Source organism: Phyllostomus hastatus, unplaced genomic scaffold, assembly GCF_019186645.2.
Source record: "Phyllostomus hastatus isolate PE091 unplaced genomic scaffold, TTU_PhHast_1.1 phas_scaffold_93, whole genome shotgun sequence".
NCBI classification, from domain to species: Eukaryota; Metazoa; Chordata; class Mammalia; order Chiroptera; family Phyllostomidae; genus Phyllostomus; species Phyllostomus hastatus.
Window position 1 is genome coordinate 31,208,125 of NW_025334042.1, and position 21,054 is coordinate 31,229,178.

The 21,054-nt window shown below is 39.5% G+C and overlaps 1 pseudogene; it reads left to right on the forward strand.

Moving 5' to 3' along the window:
* Window positions 1-230: 230 nt before the first annotated feature.
* LOC123812649 overlaps window positions 231-21,054 on the forward strand; it is a 41,351-nt pseudogene continuing 20,527 nt past the window's right edge.

Here is a 21,054-nt window from a genome sequence, read left to right on the forward strand (position 1 = left end):
TTTCATCAGATTATTTTATTGTTGTTGAGTTGTATGAGTTCCTTATATATTTTGGAAATTAGCCCCTCATTGAAGGTATCATTTGCAAATATCTTCTACCCCAATAAAGCTTTTACCAAAAAAAAAGCAACAGAAAATAGATAAAGAAATAATCAGGCCTCCAGTCTTCTCTGGCCAACAGCCCCACTCCCGAAACTTGGAGCCTGGGCCCAGGGTTTAGCCTGACTACCATGGGCTCCTTGTCCAACCCGCAGTTTGCAGGTGACTGCACCAAAGCACCAGAGAAGACACTGGCAGACGAAGCCCAGTCAGAGGATCCGCAGCTGCTGCAGGGCACCGACATCTCTAAGTGGTTCAAAGTGTGCGTGGGATTCGACTTCCTGCCCACGATGGCCCACGCCGGGGTCGCACTAGACCCGCCAGTGCATATCTTTGTGCACCAGAGTAAGCTGCACATGGAGGCCTTCCAGAGCCTGAAGGAGGGTGAGGCAGTGGAGTTCATCTTTAAGAAGTCCACCAAGGGCCTGGAATCTATTCGAGTCACCAGCCTTGGCAGGCTGTTCTGTATTGGACAGGCCACCAAAGGGGAAAAACATGCAGAAGTGCAGATCAAAAGGAGACAGATGCTACAACTGTGGAGGTCTGGCCCATCATACCAAGAAATGCAAGCTGCCACCCCAGCCCAAGAAGTGCCACTTCTGCCAAAAGATCAGCCATATGGTGGCCTCATGCCCATTGACGGCCCAATAGGCCCCCAGCTCACAGGGAAAGCCAGCCTGCTTTTAGGGTGAAAAAGAGATCCATAGCCCTGCCCTGCTCCCAGATGCCAGAATAGAGCTACAGTGGATCAGGGGCTGTTTTGTGATCAGGAAGTTTCAAGGAGCAGATGTCAATCGGCAGAATAGAGAAAGTGGAGACAGGGTGGGTAAGGGACAGCTGGCACCACCATGTGTCTCCGGCTGGGTTCCATGGCCTCGCCCCCTCTTCCTTCCTGGTGGGGGGAGGGGAGGCAAAAGAACTCCAACCACACTCTATCCACTGCATGTGAGGGCTTTGAAGGAAATCCCTCCCTGCATGCTTTATCTGAGTCTCCAGCTTTTGAAAGTGACCTGGACAGGGAAGTTGTTTTCTTTTTAAAGAAGGCTATGTAATGGTATTTCCCCTGCCAGAGTGAAAAGATCAGCATGAGACCAGATTGATGTACCCAGCCCACAAATGACTATATTCTGTGGGAGGGAATCTCTCAGGGATACAGCAGGGTTTTTCCTTGTCCCCCACTCTTGAGAGAGGGTGCTGAGAACTGACCCAAGCAATGGGTTGTGACTATAGGCGACAGGGATAGTTGGGGAACAGCTGCAGACCTGCTGCTCCTAAGCTGCCTCCCACCCCATTTCTGGGCCGATACAATTTTATTTGGTCCCTTGGATCACTGCACCTTGGGTCCCACTTTCTCCAGGATGCCAGATGCACTAGCTGTATGCAAATGACATGTCTTGTGCATTTTAACTTTGTTTTCGTAACATATTCTGGTTTTGTATTTTTGTGTATTTTAACCCAAGGCCCTTGATCCTGCACTGTGTTCTCAGGTACATGAGCAATCTCGGGGTAAGTGAGTAGCAGCTCCGGGTCTGCACAGCAGGAACACTTCTTGTTGTTTTTATCATCAAGAACAACAACTATTTGGAGGGTATAATCTATTGAACTACCTCCTTTTTGCCAATTAGAGCTGGGTTTTCTGCCATAGTGTCCTCTTGAAACCCCTCCATCTTCAAGGTTTTGTGGAAGACTAGATTTTAACTGGGTGGCCCTGTTTGTTACTTGATCTTGTACTGGAAGATTGGAAATTGATCTGAACAAGGAGTAAGTGGTTGGTGCAGAGGTTAGGAGGGGCAGGGCTAGGAGAGAGGCACATAGGGGAAGCTAAGATCAGGTGAGGGTTGTCTGCATATGTGCAACCAAGGATTCCTTTTCCAGACCTCTAATTCCAGGGTTTGGGACTCGCATTACACACCAGATCCATCCCTTGCTAGATTGGGCAAGGCTTACCATGCACAGCAAGGTGTGTGTGTGTGTGTGTGTGTGTGTGTGTGTGTGTGTTAAAAAATGACTTGATAAAAATAGGTTTTAAAAACAACACCTTCTCTACCCATTTTGAGCTGTCCAGAGATTGATATATGAAGCAATGACTAAATTCTTCAACCTTTAAAAATTCTTTGCTTTTCCTCTTGGCCTCCAGAGAGACCACAAGCAATGGCTTCTTTGTGACACCCAGAGCCAGTGTCCTGCCCTGCTGTGGCAGTGACTAGTGTCATAGTAGCTGAAGGAGAAAAGTGGGTTTCATTTACATGCTGTGAAATCACCGAAACCCCTCCTCACTGTGTTGAAATGGGGCAAATGCAATAGAATGCACTGGGTTCTGTGTGTCTGATCCTGGGTTCTTGTCTCCCCCAATTGCTGAACCCTCTAGTTATTGTATTTGTCTGGGCTTTGCAGAACTTCAGAGTAGCTGATTTGGTGATTGCTACATGGCCTAGTTTGTGTAAATGTATTGGCTCTTTGCCATGTTCTTTTGGGGTTTTGGTGTTTTAGTGTTTAGTCTTTTTGTATTGAGAAAAATAGCCAAAGCATCTTTGACAAAAGGTTCCACACCAGGCAAAAGGATCTGAAACATAAGCTTGGGGACCTCTCCTCTTGAAGTGGGGATCTTGAATCATTCTTTCTTTTGTTTCCTCTTCCCCTCTGTTGTATTTTGGATCAGATGTTCTATCCTAAACACTTGACTTCTACTCTATCTCCTCTTCTGTCTGCACCCCCCACCACAAAAGCCCACATACCCACACACATACACAGTAAATGTGTGGGTGTCACCTCATCTCCTAAGTGATTTGTGAAAAAATCTGTGAAGAAGCTAAAAATACTCGATCCCTTCTTCCTAATTCCTGAGTCCAGCCCATTCCTTGATATGGGATTCATGCCACACACTTAGATCGCTGTGTTTTAATCTCTAATCCTAGGGTAGAGGAGCAATGAGGAGGCCTTTCATTTTGAAAGTGGGGTTGAGAGACCAAGAAAGGGAAGACAAATGTATATCCAGGTCACTTGGGAACTTTCATGTGGGTGCAAAAAACTATGTCAAAGGAGCCACAAGATTGTTTAATAGGAGGTGGACGAATGTAACTCAAGTTTACTGCTAGAAACCAAAGCTTTGTGTGAAATTTTGAATTTATGGGGTACAAGGGAGGGAAAGAAAGCATACACCTGTCTGTTCTTTCCCTGATTTTCTTATTTCTGAACCACAGGAGGCTGAGCCCCCTTGGGATGTGGTGACGTCCATTACTGGGGACTGTTTATTTGATGACTGATTTTGCTGTGCCAGCCACTTCTGCTTGCAATCTTTCATTTTGTAAAACACACACTGGCTTTCTCCTTCTCCCCTTTTCTCTGGGAAAATAAAGTGAAAGAACAAAGGTTTATTTGTACTGAAAAGAAAAAAAAAAAGAAATAATCAGTGTGACATGTTGATGTCTCCTTCAAAATGCTTTTAAATAAAATGGAAAAACATAAATAAATAAATAAAATGGAACTATAGTATGTATATTATGTAATCTGCTTTTTTTGGCTTGACGTGATTTTAAGGTTATTTTTCTGAGTCAATAAGCATTGAAAAATCATATTAATGGTTAAATAGTATTTCTTTATATGGATATACTATAATTTATCAAATCTATTGTTTGGCTATTACGGTGTTTTCAAGTTTTTTTATGTTAATGACAGTGTTATAAGAATATTGTCAGATTATTTCTATTGGATACAATTCCAAAAGGAAAATTATGGATCAGAAAATATATATATTTTAATATACACAGTACTATAAAAAGTGACAGCAATTTACATTCTGAGAATTCCCCTTTTCCCACACCTCTATCTAAATTTAAAATTATTATTTTACATTTTTGCCAAGTGAAAATTGATATATCATGGTTATCTTAAATTTCATTTTCTTCATTTCCAGGGCATTTCAACAATTTTATATATGTACTGTCAATATGAATTTTTAAATTGTTCATTTAACCTTTACCCATTTCTCTATTGATATGTTTGTTCAAATGTTTTTTAGAAGATTAATCTAGTTGGGCTATGCTAAGTAGACCAAGGTGCATGTGTTGCTGAATGCACCTGAAGAAAGATAAGATTTCTCTGTACAGCTGCAAAGCTGTTGCCTGTTCTATTTAGGCCCAGGGTGATGTTATGCCCAAAACACAAGACAGCCAAAGTAATTTCAATTTTTAACCAAATGTAGTGGATAATTATGGTCCAAGTAGCCAAAAGTAATTTCAAATTTTAACTCAAGTCCTTTATTTCTAGTTCTTGAACACTGTGAAGGAAAATGGATGTAGTGTCTAATTTGTTGAAAATTCTCTTTTTCTTCTCCATTTTACTCTCCATTTTCTACTCTCATTTTATTGCCTTTTGAGACTATTTTTCTCCTCAAAGCCATCTAAAAACTTCACTTCTCCCAGTCCAGGCAATTTTGTTCTCCTATTTCGTCCCTCTTTCTCACTACTATTTCTCATGTGTTGGAAAAATGTAATTAAAACAAAATCTTCTGCCAACTCAGATAACCTCTCCACAAAGGTAAAAGAAAAAACAGTTTTAATATCCAACAAGCATAAAACCAGAATGTGACCATTATCACAGGCAAGCCACTAAGAATTGCAGACAGAAAGAAATCGTACTCTTTTACATAGCCAGGCAGATACAACATGGCATACAAGTCCTCAAGCTAACTGGTAACTAGTCTCAAGGCAGAGGACTTGAGAATACCATTTGTCACACATAGTCCTTCCTAGATTCACTCGGTAATTGGGATGGCCCTGTCGTGAGATCATTGGCTTTATCCAGAGGAGAAACAAACCTCTCCTACCTTATGGCAGGATGTGTTAGTTTTGAAGTGAGGTGCCCAGGGACACTGCTTCCTTCCCTTGCACAAAATCTGAGCGAGGGGGACACTCTTTTCCCTAAGGATTACATTTCAAAGAGATGGCTCTCAAGAGATGGTCCTTGAGCAAAACATCCCTGGCTTGTAACGCAGGAAAGAGGCTTACTTAAGTTTTAAAAGGGTTTATATGCATTCCAAGTTTTCTGAGGAAATGCTCTGAAAGAAAAGAAGGAGTGGGTATTCCTTTTTGCTCCAGAGAAAATAAAATATGTAATTCTTTTCTTGTTGGTTTTGCACCTACCCTACATAAGCAAATAGATTTTACCTCACTCAGCCTGCCAACACCGAACCTTTCTGCCGAGGGCCCAAGACAAGGCAAGGCTAGAGTCCTGTGTGCTGAGAGGACAGGGGAGGGCGAATGCTTTACTGTCCCTGAGGAACTGTTCCAGAGGTGATTAAAACACATTTACACTCACAGTCAGTGTTTACGAGTTCCAATCCTACTTCTGCAATTTATTTGCTAAGTGCTCTGGATATAACATAATTCAACTTTTCCAAATCTCAGTTTCCTCATCAAAAAACTGAGAGGATAGTTATCTATGTACCTCCTTCCAACTACAAAATTCTGGTTTTCGTGAGCAGCACGTACACAGAAAATAAATGGATGGTAATGGACTATCCAAAGAGATGCTCTAGCAACAGCTGAAACGGACAAATTTCCAGGAAATTGAAACAGAACTTCAAATAATTCAGTGGAGCCGCTGAGAAAGTAGAGAAGTGGAAGGACCAGGACCCCTCCTCTAGGACATTGTGGAGAAATTCACCCAGATCCACCAGCAGCCATGAGGCAAACAGCACCACCTTTCCTGGGAAATGATCACCAATCTCTTTGCACTGAGTTGAGCGCTGCCAAGCTCCACGTCTGACCTTCCAGCCACATCTTGAAAAATCATCAATTCAATCCTCTGGGCATGTAACAATAATGATATCTAAATTATAAAACTATTTTAAATACCAAAACTTACAATGTTCAAATTTTAGAGATGAAGGGCTGTTCTGCTCTTTATTTATTAATTTGTCAAAAATGTAAATAATGTATATGTTAAATAAACATAGGTAGATGTCTAATTTATGTGTTGCACAACAGTGCGACGTAGCAAACAACCACGAAATCTCAGTGGCATACAATAGACATTTACTCAGCTCACGAGCCATGGATTTCAGCTGACCTGGCTGACCTCATGCACGGGTGCATGGTCCACTAAGAATCAGCTAATGTAGGATTCCTCCGCTGGGAGAACTGGGAGGGTACACTCCCCTTCACATGTCCTCATCATCCACAAGCTAACCTGGGCATCCTCCTCAAGGTGAGACAATCCAGGCAAGTGAGGGCTCCTTTCCAGCCTCTGCTTGGTCATTTGCCAAGTCTTAGAGTGACCAGCTGGCCCTGGTTTTGGCTGGTCTATCCCATGTCCCACAGAAAGTCCCCTGAAATTCAGACAAACCAGGGCATTTGGTTATCCTTTGGACAAAGCAAGTGATGTGGCCCAGCCCAGAGTCAGAGTAGAAGGGCCCTATAAAGTTACATGGCAAGAGCAAGAATAGAATTAAATTATTAATGCAACAGTCTACCACACAAGAATTTTACTTTCTTGCTACCTAGGTATGCTATTCTTGGGTTTCCAATAAAATAATCAAAAGGGATGATTTCTTGTCCCAGACCTGTGATTCCACCTCAAATCCTAGAAATGTCCTTGAAAAATAGCTCCTCAAGCTTGACCTCTGCACTGGCTAAGGTGTGGCTTTAGAATCTTAAAACCAGGGATATGCAAAACCTTTGACTTGATACTAAAACTGTTTTGACCAGTTAAATAGCTCCTAACCTGTAGGCTTTAGACCTACAGAAATAGGACCTCTGACAGTTCCTCCTCAATAACACAGATCAAATATGTCCTAAGTGAACCTATTAATAATGTTTTCATTAGCTGTCAAAGCCCTACAGTGTACCCAAATTAAAGAATTTTACATTTGACCTAATCTACAGAAGTAATTTAAAAAGGCATTTGAGATCTACCCTCCTCTAAAAAAAAAACAACCTCAAAAAAAATGTCTTCTACCCATATGGTGAAAACACAGGAGCTTTCAACTGAAGTGTGTAACATTAGGCAAATATTCTTTGTTAATATTACAGAGTAAAAAAAAACATTTTGTATTTCAGAAAATTTAACTCTAATATTCATTTTGATCCATCCAGTTGTTACAAGGCAGAATGGGATTTGGCCACCTGCCACTATACACAACAACCCGTCTCAGGGGTCCCTCCCTTCTTCCAGAAGGCGGGCTCTTTCACAGGTTGCTGCTTCAGTCCACCGCCCTGGGGTTTGCTTCACTCCCTCCCTTCTCTGGGGGGGGCAGCCTCTCATGCCGGGACGGGGTTTCTCCCCACCTCCCAGAGATCTGGCCACACTCCCCTGTCACTCAGCAATTTCATCAAATGTAAAGAACACCGATCCGCTCCATAATTGAGCTTTTTTTTTTCTTTTTTATATTCTTACTAAAGTCTCTATTGCCCACAAGTTTCTCACAGAATGTCTTTTAGGGAAGATAATATCATTAATCATCTAATTTGTGCTAGATAACATTTTGGTATTTTATTTAATCCTCCTAATAACCTCACAGTTTACCATTATCCATCCTTTCTTGAATTAATCTTTACTGTACTTTTTCCATTACCATTTAGACCCCTTATCCCCTCTTCCCCCGGCAATCCCCACACTGTTGTCCATGTCCATGAGTCCTGTTTCCTTTGTGCTCAGTCCCTCCACCCCCTAACCTCCCCGCACTTATTTTCCCATCTCTGAAACTTGAGAATGAGAAAATTGTGATCTTGCTCCCTAGGATTATTCTGATCCTGGCTTCAACTGCCCTTAAATACTTAATGATTATGTGTCTGGGAAAGACAATAATGTGTTTTACGGAATCATTCTCAATGACTCTGTTCTCACACACAACAAGACCTGGGTGTCCATAAGAGTAGATGAGGAAAATGCACACACCTCTACTGAGTGCAGGGATTCTATCACCTCACATTCCTTGGTCGTCTCCCGTAATCCTCAAGCTTTTGTAGCAATAAAAACTAGCTCCTCGTGTGTATGTCAGTTTATATAATATTGGGGCTGAGTATATTGTTCCTTTAGCTAACCATCTTCATATTTGATATTGACAATATTTATTAAATGTTACTGATTTGTTCCAAAGAAAAAAGATAGAAAGGATAGAAATGTATTCTATCCTTTCCACAATAAAAAGTCAGATAAATAAGTTAATAAAATATAATACAATTATAGAAAGAGATTATATGAATTTTATTTATTATATGTTAAAATATATACTTTATTTTTATTATGTGTAGCATATAAAAATCATATATTTTATTATATACACTGATAAATTGTATTATTTTGTTACACATACAATTATGTATTAAAATGATGACAAATGTGACACCTCAAATCAGTGGGGAAAGGACAGATAAGTCAATGGTATCAGATTACCTAACTTTGTGCAAAAATAAATTCTAGAATAATTAAATATTTAAATATCAATATGAATAATAAGTAGATTAGGTGAAAGTACAGAAAAATGTAAATATCAGGGTGGGAAGGAATTTGTAATATAAAATCATAATACAGAAACCATATGAGAAAGGCAATCAGAGCTGTCATGCTGCTTCCAAAAAGTCATTGTTAAAAACAGATGTCACCAAAAATGAAGGAGGGCTCTGAAGAGTCTACCAAATTACTCCCCTGCTCTCCACCAGGATGGCGATGGGGAGATGGGCCAGGAGAGATGTGCGCCTACGTGGGAGATTACTATGTGCTAGACACCATGCCAGGCTGTGCCGATGCTGAGATACTTCCATTACAACAGGGAAACTTAAAATCTTGTGAAGCAGATAGATTTTTGCTCATAATACAGGGATCATGGTAGCAACAAGTCTTGGACAGGCAGGGAGACTCAAAAAGTTTCTGTCCTAAAATTGGGAGAAAGATATATATCAGAAGACCTGGGAATGATGAGATCCAGAATAATGTCCTAAAAAATGGATCTCCTTTGATTTCATTCTGCTCATGTGTATGCCAGAAATATCCCGGGCAATTGACTTATTTTTCCTTAACCTCAGCTACCTCATTTATAACATAAAGGTCTTTCAAATGCTAATCCTTAAGGTCACTTCTTATTGAAACATATACCAGCCTTTCGAGCAGCTCCAGTGTCATGGATGGATACTGAGACCAGTGTACACTGTAACTGAGAGTGTATGTACGAACCATAGGTGTTAGGACTGCTGCAGCTCTGCTTTGTAAGTTTTTCCTGAGCTGAACTGTTTCTAGAATTGACTGTATCTATCTCTTCCCTTTCTGAGGTCGAAGAACTCATGAAAAATTCTCATACGTTTTCATGGATCTTTTATGCCGTCAGGTTTGCTTTCTAATAAATAGATTTGCCTTCTTGCCTAACTCCTTAGAAAATTTTCTTTTACAAATTTGTGAGTAGATAACATCTCAAAGACTCTTGGATGAGAAAATGAGGCAGTTGCTTTCTTAAGGGCATGTGCTGTGTAAAATGGAAAGAGCATTGGCCTGACAGTGAAGAGGGCTGGGTCCTTGTTTCAGCAAAGTCAGTGGACTACATAGCATTAGACAGTACCTCCCCAAATGCAGGCACTCAGGAAATGCCCGTGGAATTGAATTGGAGCTGCTAGGCACCTGCTACGAAGGAGTTTGCTGTTGTAACACTACCACCTAGTGGGAAGTCTGATCAGACAAAAATTCAAGATATTCCTAAAAGTGTTCTTTTGAACACCTCTGAATGAACTATTGGGGTCTATTTTTAAATAATAGCCAAGTGATAAGGCAGCATTCCTTGTAGGGTGATTCTTGGAGTCACAATATGTGAGTGAGTGATACATGAAAAAAGACATTTATGGTCAAGTAATTTTGGGTGACCCAGAGTAAAACAAAAGTAACAAGCTTTCATTAATGTGAGGCTTCTAAGGCACTTAATACGCTGATTTGAATTTTGACCCTCCAAGAAAAAGCATTTTCAATGCATTCTCAATGCTATAGTGTACTTTTATTCACCTTGAAATGTTTTCAGCATCAAGAGTTTGACTTATAATTGATGTGTATATTATGTGTAGCTACAGGCTTTTCTTCAAAAGCTGCTGAATCAATGGCAATACTTGCAATTACACCTATACTTTTACTGAGGATAAATATAGTACTATGCAGATTTCACAACCTTTATTTGAACATCAATCTCTTTTTTTTTCCTGGAGTATCTCATAGTGTTATGCTCCACATAACATATTTCTATCATAGAGCAAATAAAACAACGTGGATCTAATTACATTGGAAGGGTCATTCTGAAACACGGGTTGGCCATGCACTACTTTGGCCTGCTTCCTCTGCAATCATATTCACCTTTGTGACCTACCCAATGGCTTGAAGCTCAGCAATTAAAGCAGCTGGAAAAAGTAAATGTGGCTAAAAGTACTAAATTTAGTAGGACCACAGAAATATGTTCTATAGAAGAATGGGGTGATATAGAGACTCACTATAAGTTTTTAAAATCTGGGGTTGTGTGCCAAGCTACCCCAGGGCACTGCATAAAACTTACAGGTATTTAAAAAACCACAAGGAAGAAGCACAAAGTAGAATTAGGAGCCCGGCACTGAACCCAGCCCTCCATTACCAATTCATTGTCTAAAGACCTATGTAGTCCGCATTTCAGGCTGAAACTTGTAGCTTCAGTATAGTCCTGCCACGTTTGAGGCAGTGCCCGGTATTTCCCGTTTAAAATCTCAGAAACACTCCTAGTCAGATTTCCTTCAGGCAGCAGAAATAGACTTGTAGCAGCATGCACATCAGGTTTTTACTGCCCACTCTGGCCCGTGGGGTCATTTCCTGTTTCTCCCTCTTCCTACGGCTCACCTGCCAGGCTCACCTCCACACCCCCATGCCCCAGAGTAGTGTCCTTGAGAGGTTCCTGCGCAAACAGTTTATGCCAAAGTAAGCATTAGTTATAAACAGTCACTGTAAATAAGTTGGAAAAATGGGTGAAGAGTAAGGTTACATATAATAGTAAAGTAACAGATTAAAAAAAAAGTATTTTAAAACAATACCTCAGAGAGGGGAAGTAGAGCTTGAATTAGGGATTTTATCCCTTAAAGGTGAAGGAGCAGCAGTTTGTAAAGACAATTTAAATGAAGCAAGCTTTTCTGACAAGAGTCGAGTTGACACATGAATTAAGTAATGAGTGGAAACATTCAAGTGGTCAACTCTCTCGGTTTACCTGAGACTGAGGATTTTCAGTGCTAATACCAGAACTGTCCCAGGCAAACCAGGATGGTCAGTCAACTGAAATAAATGCACAAACCAATCCTAGTCAAGTAGCTTAATTGGTTACAGCATTGTCCAGATAGGCCAAGGTTGTCGGTTCGATCCCCGGTCAGGGTGCAGACAAGAATCAACCAATAAGTGCATGAATAAGTGGAAAAACAAATTGATGTTCTTTTTCTCTTTCCCTAAGAAAAAAATCAATTTAAAAAAAGCTTTTAAAAAGTCAGGGAAAAACTCCATAAGCCAGTTTGAGAAAATAACATGAGAAATGTCATTACGTAAATTTTCTAATATAGGAAAATGTCACTTAACCTCTCTGGGCCCCACTTCACTGGTCTATAAAACAGGGCTCAGACTGATGCCTACCTCCCATGGTAGCTGTGAAGATTCAGCAAACTGATGCACAGAATCACTTAGAAACAGTGCCTGCCACATGGCAAGTTCGCCAATAAATTCCAGTTCCTGTCGTAATTGTGTTTGCCATTATCTTAGGAGGCACTCATGAATGTGTGCCTCATGAAAATGTAGGCAACTGCAACAAATTCTATAACTTTTGTTCTAAAATATATATATACAGCACAGTTTCAACTATTCAACACCTAGCTGCCCAACACTTTCCACTGGACATAGACATTCTTTTAAGAAAATCTCCAGCCCTGGCTGGTATGGCTCACTGGATTGAGTAGTGGCCTGAGAACCAAAGGGGTCGCTGGTTGGATTCCCAGTCACGGCACATGCCTGGGTTGTGGGCCAGGCCCCCAGTAGGGGGTGTTCAAGAGGCAACCACACATTGATGTTTCTTTCCCTCTCTTTCTACCTCCCTTCCTCTCCCTCTAAAACTAAATAAATAAAATCTTCTTTAAAAAAAAATCTATGGATGTAATTATTAAAGATAAAATAAAATCTAACAATAGAAAAAATAAGTACCCTGTTGTCTTTTGACTATCATTTAATAAAGGCCCTAATTGGTCTCCACTGCCAGCTTACAAATTAAAGGCCCAAATCATTGTCCATCTTAAGATTAAAATGAATGGAAAATGAATTGTTCCCAGAAAGAGATTTTGAGTTAGAAGGAAATAATTTGCCTACTATCACATTGGGAACCATCACAAGTTCAGCATCCTGCTAGTGCCTATGTCTAAAAAAGGCCATTCTTTCCTGGTGATTCTTACACAGGGATTCTGTGCATGGAAACCATGACAGGTCATCTTTATGCATGGACTGATTATTATACATCTCACTAACCACAGCACCACTGGAATACAAGCTGCAAGTCAGGGGCCTCATCTGTCTTATTCTCTACTGTGGAATAGTGCCTGTAATGGTGCCTAGACCATAACAACTATTCAATTAAAAGAAGATAGCAGTGTAAGCTTAATTTAACACCAGTTTTTTTTCCAATTTTGAAATACATATTAAAAATATTAGCCAGGCAGATTGGTGCAGCCACTGTGGAAAGCAGTATGGAGTTACTTGAAAAAAATTAAACATAGAACTGCCTCATCACCCAGCAATTCCACTTCTGGGAATTTATCTAAAGAAACTTGAAACACTAATTTGAAAGAACATATGCACCCCTATGTTCACTGCAGTGTTATTCACAATAGTCAAGGTTTGGAAGCCACCCAAGTGTCCATCAGAAGATGAGTGAATAAAACAACTATGAAACATTTACAAAATGGAATACTACTCGACCATAAAAAGAAGAAATATTTACTCTTTGTGACAGCATAGTTGGACCTGGAGAACATTGGCTAAGTGAAATAAGCCATCAGAGAAAGATAAATACCATATGATTTCACTCATATGTGGAACCTCATGAACAAACTGAACTAACAAACAAACTCTGAGACAGACTTATAGATAGAGAGCAAGCTAACAGCTCTGGAGAAGAGGGGTTAGGAATGGTGAGATGGAGCAAAAAAGAAAAAGGACTCATGGACACTGACAACAATGTGGTGATTTCTGGGAGGAGGGAGGGAGGTGAAGGTGGAGGTGCAAGAGGGTATAAAGGAGATAAATGGTAATGGAAAATACAATTTAAAAAGGGTACAGAACATAAAAAGGCAATGCACAACAGAGGTATGTAAATGCCCCCAAAGTTTTAAAAAATGAAATAGAAATATTAGCCAGAAGTAAAATATTAAACAAACTTTTATAACACAGGAAGAGCCTGCCAGATCTTACCAGAAAGTTCTCCTTTTAATAAGCCATTTTAAAAGTTAGTGTATTAGCCCTGGCTGGCGTAGCTCAGTGGATTGAGCGCAGGCTGCGAACCAAAGCATTGCAGGTTCGATTCCCAGTCAGGGCACATGCCTGGGTTGCAGGCCACAGCCCCCAGCAACCACACATTGATGTTTCTCTCTCTCTCTCTCTCTCTCTCTCTCTCTCTCTTTCTCCCTCCCTTCCCTCTCTAAAAATATATAAATAAAATATTTTTAAAAAGAATATACTTTATAAAAAAATAAATAAATAAAAATAAAAGTTAGCACATTAGCCCTGACCAGTGTAGCTCAGTTGGTTGAGCAACATAGGGCAAAATGAAAGGCCACTGGTGTGATTCTGGGTCAGGACACATGCCTGGGGTGCAGCCTATCCCCGGCAGGGGCATGTGAGAGAGGCAATCAATCGATGTTTCTCTCACACATAGATGTTTTTCCCTCTCTCTTTCTCCTTCCTTCCCTTCTCCCTAAGAATAAATAATAAAAAGAAAACATAGTTTTTTTAAATAACATAGGCAATACTAGCTCAGACATTTTTCATAACAATATTTAAAAAATAAAAAATAAAAGTTAGTGCTTTAAATTTCCCAAAGACAATTAAAGTAGGTAAAATCTAAGCTTTTTCTTTTCAAAACAAGTTTAACTTCAGAAGTACAAGTTTGACTTGATTCAACAGATGACATCTTCTTCCTTAATATTAACCCTTCATGCTTAATTGTGGATGCTTTTCTAGCATCTAGACATAGGCACTAGCAGGAATCTGGACTTACATATTAATGGAATTATCATATACTACTGCTTTGTAATTCTTTTGTTTATGCTTATAACGATATGTTGATCTTTCTTATTCATGACCAAGCATTTTCAGAATAAGGGTAATAACAGGTCATAGATAGATCATATATATATGAATCTATATATCATCTATAGATCTGTAGGTAGACCTACAGGTCACAGATAGATCATAGATAGTCAACAATCTATGCCATTGTTGACTAAAATTTGAAAACTCTGCTCTCAGCTACGCTCTCCTTTATGCCCAGCCCCCTCAAAAGGAAAAGGAATACCTTTACAAAGATAATAAACCTCAGTTTTCCTAGACTCTCCCATTCTCCCTCAAAGCAGCCATTTGAGACCTGGTATTAGTATGGTAGGCTACCATAAATAAGTACTACAAACTGTCTGGCTTAAACAATAGAAATTTATTTCCACACAGTTCTGGAGGCTAGAAGTTCATGATCAAATTGTCAGCAGGGTTGTTTCTTCTGTTGCCTCTCTCCTTGGTTTGCAGATAGCTGTCTTCTCTCTGTATCCTCACATAATCTTCCTGTGCACCTGTCCTTGTTTTCATCTCCTCTTCTGACGAGGAAACCAGTCATATTGGATTAGGGCCCACGCTGATGACCTCATTTTACTGCTTTGCAGACCCTATCTTCAAGTATAGTCACATCCTGAGGTAACTGGAGTTAGGACTTCAACATATAAATTCTGGGGATACAGTTCAGGCTAAACAGACCTATATTTAAGAGTATGTTTATGTTTCCATAACATATACATTCAAACATTAATTTTAGCAGTAGGAATTATGAGACTACAGTACTTTCTCAAAATTCTAGATTAAGTAGAACAGACAAGGAAACTGCAATTTTGACCGGAAGATAACAATTTTGCTACTTCATTTATTTATATTACTTTTTCCATTGGGATTTGCTATTCATCCATGCTTTTATTTATCAGAATAGATGCTTCCTGGAAAACACACATCTTCCATGTGAAACCATCACCAGAAAATAATGACAGCCAATGGCAGTTGAAGAGACATGAACATCTAGCATACTGCAGTTGGTAAGAACGAAGTACTTGAAATGCCTAATGCCAGCACCTATCATTGTGTCATCCAGTCATTTCCATTTCCCAGTGAGCTCCAACCCTCAGTAGCATCTTCAATTTATGCAGCATCTGCTACTGCTGCTGTTTGATATGGCACAACCTTTCACAAAGCACCAGCTGGGGAATAATTTCTTCTTGCATAATTTCCACATTGATTTCCAAGACACCAAGGGCCTGAATAAAAATCAAAGTCCATATTAATCTTCTGCTCACTTAATTTTTTATTCACAAATTATTTTCATATATTAACCTTGGTTGGTGTGAATAATTTCCAACACCTAGCCCACAAAAAGCAGTTACAGAGACAGAGCTCACAGGCGGGTTTGGCCTGGCGGGAACATCACTGGCTTAACTGTCTCAATGGGGTCAGTGACCAATTTGTTTCAGCTTATTTTTGGGAAGTTTATCAGTGAGATATAACTGATGGGGGAACTCAAGAGTTGGAAATTTTTAGCTTAAGGTAATAATTAAGAAGCCTAGTAGTTTATGCATGTAAAAAGCTATTGTTTCAGAGACTGCAGGTACGGCCCACCTGGATGCCAAGAGCCCACAAGCAATTGACCTTTGTGCTCCAGAAGAGACTGTAAGCAACCAAGGTGTATCCGAGCCACTGTGTTCCAGGGAGACAGTCTGACGCCCAGAACACAGATAAAGAAAACCAGGACACAGGAAGTAGATAATCACCGTCAGTGGATGAAAGAATGCTAGGGAAATTGCTGGAATGCAGCTTTTATCTGATTAACCTCTTTCCTGAATTCCAAATCCCTTACCTACACTTTTTTCCCTTGAGGTCCAAATCCTTTACCTACATGTTTGCCCCTTATAAAAAATGCTGGCTTGAAAGGAAATGTAAGACAGTCTGTTAGGATGCATACCTGCTGCCTTCTCAGGTTGCCGGCCATCTGAATAAAGTGCCCATAAGGATTCAATCCCTGTCTCTGCTTATTGGTTTTAGCAGTGACAGGCAGCATGGACACCAGCTTTTCTGGTTTCATAACAATCTAGTCTATAATCATTGTTTTTTTAATTTCCTGGGTGCATGAGTGCTAAACATACCGTAGGCCTAGAGTATGGGCTCTAATGAGAGAAAAGGTTTGAGAAAACTTCAATATCAGAAGCAGTAGCCTGCACAGAGAAAGAAACTAAGACCCTGATGTGGATGCTTTCTACTCTAACATCTCCTGTGAGAATCAGCGGTTCCAAGGTCACATTAAATCGGAGTTTCCGATTAGAAACTATCAGGTGGTTTCAGTGCCTTGGCTGTATTAGCAAGTAAGAAACAGATTATTTTTAATGTCTCTATCCTGTACAAACAACCAGAAAGTACCTGCTGGGGAGTATAAGGTCATGAGCTAAAGATCCCCTGAACTCTGCCACTGTAAACAGCCAGTGCATATAGAAGGTTTCCAGAACACATTTCATGCTGCACCTGTAGATATTGCCCAAACACAAAGAACACAAGGAAATGCAACATCATAAATATTGCAAGAATTAGTTTATTCATAAGCAAAGCTCTGCAACATCCAGGAAAGTCAATTTTGTCAATATAGGGAGGAGGAGGTAGGCAAGAATAGAATCATATTTCTCTTTTCAAAATTATATAAACCCCAAAACTTGTATTAAAACCTGAATTATATCACTGATAAATGGTTTCTATTCGACAAATAAACACACACACACGCATTCTTTCTGGTTATAGATCTCTGCCTTGATATTCCCAAAGCTTCTAAGAAGAGCTGAATCTCAGACACTATTTACCAAATGATGACAGACTTACCACCACCCCACTCTTCAACTCCTAGACAGACAAAGAGGTACCTGTTAGTTTTGAAGTCCTCCTACTTCTCGCTGCCTCTAACCACCTCCCCAGGCTGATGCCTTTTAGCCCAGCCCTCCATCTCTCTCTCTCTCTCTCTCTCTCTCTCTCTCTCTCTCTCTCTCTCTCTCTCTCTCTCTCTCTCTCTCTCTCTCTCTCTCTCCCCTCTATCTCTATTTCTCTCTTTTCTATAAGGAAGCACCTTCAACACTTAGCCTGCACATCTTCTTAACTAGATGGCCCGGTTCATTATATATATTTTATACTTTTCACATTGCTTCAGATGACAGTGTTGCTAAACTTCCTGCCACAACTCAAGGGTCCGCTGCATCCAGTTTTCAAAAACTTTTTCTTAATTTCCTTTAAGCTTTCGCTGGTGACCTTCTGAAAAGCCAGCAGGCTTCTACTACCAGTCTGTTCAGGACACCTTGGGCTTCTACTCACACTCTCCTCACCTTCAAATAACAATCAACACCTATTATCCCACACAATTTCCACAGGTCAGGAAATTGGAAATGGCTTGCTAGGTGGTCCAGTCTTGCATTGTACAATTCTCTCCTGTTAATTTGTCTCAGTCAGTTCACTTTTCAGACCCAGGCAGGGACCCTAAGAAGGTCAAGGAAAACTTTTTCCTCCTCTACTAGAGCCACATAGAAAGAGAACTCCAGAGATCTGCAGAAAAACTCCCTCAAGTCTTCATCTGAGTTCTGATCGGCACATGCATCTACGGAAACTACATGAGGTCCAGGTGGGGGAAAAAACAGACAGAAAGGAGCAGAGGGTACAACCATCAGATCTCACACAGGGCTGGAAAATGTTCATGTTCCCACCCAACAGAGTGCTCCAAAGGTCTGAGTACAGGGCCAGATGAGCCCCACACTGCCCTGGTCCTGCACAAAAGGCTGAAAGCCAGCCTCGAAATTAAACTGTTTCAAGTAACTGTATCCCAGAATAACTGTCAGGAATATTAATAGAAAATAATGCTCAGCACTTAACAGGTAAAATTCACAATATCTAGCATGTAATAAAAATTAGCTGATATGCAAAGAAGCAGGAAAATAGCACCAATAATCAAGCCAAGCAGTAGAAAGATTCAGAAAGATACAGGTGTTAGAATCAGTTGACAAGGACATTAAAGCATATATAATCACCCTGGCTGGCATAGCTCAGTGGATTGAGCGCGGGCTGCAAACCAGGCATCGCAGGTTCGATTTCCAGTCAGGGTACATGCCTAGGTTGCAGGCCATGGCTCCCAACAACTGCACATTCATGTTTCTCTCTCTCTCTCTCCCTTCCCTAATAAATAAATAAAATCTTTAAAATAACATAAAATATTTATTTAAAAAGCATATATAATCTATATATTATATATTCCTTATATTCAAGTATGTAGAAGAAAGACTGAGCACATTAAATAGAGAAGTAAAATATATTAAAAAATTAACTTTTGGAAGATAAAATATAATGTCTTAAGTAAAAAACATATTGGTTAGGATTAAAAACAGATTAGACCCTGCCAAAGAAAGTATCAGTAAACCTGAGGCATAGCAGTAGAAGCTATCTGAAATGAATCACTGAGAATTTAAAAAAAATGAAAAAAAATTAGGCTACAAGGGGCCTAATACACATGTAACTGAAGTTTCCAAAGGAGGCAGGGACAGAAAAATTATTTAAGTAATGGCTAAGGTTTTCCCATGCCTGATGAAATCTGTAAGCCTGAGAAGCTCAACAAATCCCAGGAACAAGAAACATGAAGAAAGTTATCCCAAGGCACCACATAATGCTTCACATAAAAAAAAACAAGCCTGGAGCTCCCTCTCTCTTACCCTGGTGTATTTTTTTCTTAACACCACATTTTATTTCTTAACGTAGTTATTGCATTACTATTTCTTTCACCCCCTTGAAAGATGAGCTTTATGACAGTAAGAAACTTACCTTGTTTTTATGTATATATTTCTATATATCTAACAGAACCATGCCTTTATGTTGAATATTTATTCAAAGGGAGTTTAATTATTCTTGACCCAGTTATTTGTCATACTTAAGGAAACAGAGTTTACATCTTCTACACTCAATTATTCTAAGTTATTGCTAAGGCGCCTGACCACATGTGGCACGTCACTGGCCCCTGGCCTAGCTTTATAAATCATCTATGCCAATGCTCTCAATAGAATTTAAGCATTAGCACCAGGTACTTTTTAAAAAGACAAGAGACTACTCAACAAATAAACAAAAAAAAAAAACAGTTAAAATGGGCAAAGGACTTGAACTGGTATTTTTCCAGAAAAGATTTACAAATGGTCAACAAAACACATAAAAAGATACTCAACATCACTAATCATTACAGAAATGCAAATAAAAATAATGTGAGATTCCATCTACACCCACTGGATGGCTACTGTAAAAAAAGAAAAATAGAAAATGACAGATGTTGGCAAGAATGTAGAGAAACTGGAACCCTGGTGCATTACTGGTGAAAATGTAAAGTGTTACAGCCATTATAGAAAACAGTATGGTAGTTCTTCAAAAAATTAAAAATAAAATAACTATAATATCAAGCACTTCTACTGCTGGATATAAATAAAAAAGAATTGAAAGCAGAGTCTTGAAGAGATATTTGTACATTCATGTTCATAAAAGTATTATTCACAAGAGCCAAAAGGTGAAAGCAATCCAAGTGTTAATCAGTAGGTGAATGGATAAAGGAAATGGGATAAATATATATACATGTATGTACATGTGTGTGTATATATACATATGTGGGTGTGTGTATATCCCATCATGTGCTCATCACCCAAAATCCAGTCTGCTTCCATCAGCAAACATTTGACCCCCATCACCGTCTTCACCCCCTCCCCATCTCCTTCCCCTCTGGTGATCCCCATACTGTAGTCTGTGTCTATGAATTTGTATGTTTATTGCTCTTTGTTTTATATCCCACATATGAATGAAATCACTTGGTTCTTGTCCTTTTCCATCTGACTTATTTCACTTAGCATGATCTTCTCAAGATCCATCCATGTTGTCACAAATGGCAATATTTCATTTTTCTGACTCACTAGCATTCCATTGTATATACATATACATACCACATCTCCCTTACTCAATTATCCATCAAATGGCACTCCAGTTGTTTCCACATCTCGGTTCTCATGAATAATGCAGCAGTGAACACAGGGTCACATATATCTTTACAAATAAGTGTTTTCAACATTTTGGGCTTAATACCCAAATAGGGGATTGCTGGGTCATATGGTAACTCTATCCTTAATTTTTGGAGAACCTCCATAGCGTTTTACATAGTGGCCCTACCAATTTACATTCCCACCAGCAGTGTGTGAGGATTCTCTTTTTTCCACATCCTCTCCAACACTTATTTCTTGTTTTATTGATAATCGTCATTGGTATTTCGTGGTTTCATGGGCATATCCATTACAGCTATTGAAGTTGAGCATCTTTTCATGTCTGTTGGCCATCTGTATGTCTTCTTGAGAAATGTGTCTGTTCAGGTCCTCCACCAATTTTTAAGTTAGATTATTTGGGGGTTTTTTTGTTGTTGTTATTGAGTTGTACAATTTCTTTATATACTTTATATATTAGTCCTTTATTGGAGGTATCATTTGCAAATATTTTTTCTCATTCCTGACCTACTTCTTAAAATGTATTTTCATCCCACTCATTATCCTCCTGGTAACTGACTTCCCTCACCCTTATCATGTATGTTAAATTTGACCATCAGCATTGTCCTCTATCCAACATTTAATGAGTATTTATTGTGACCTA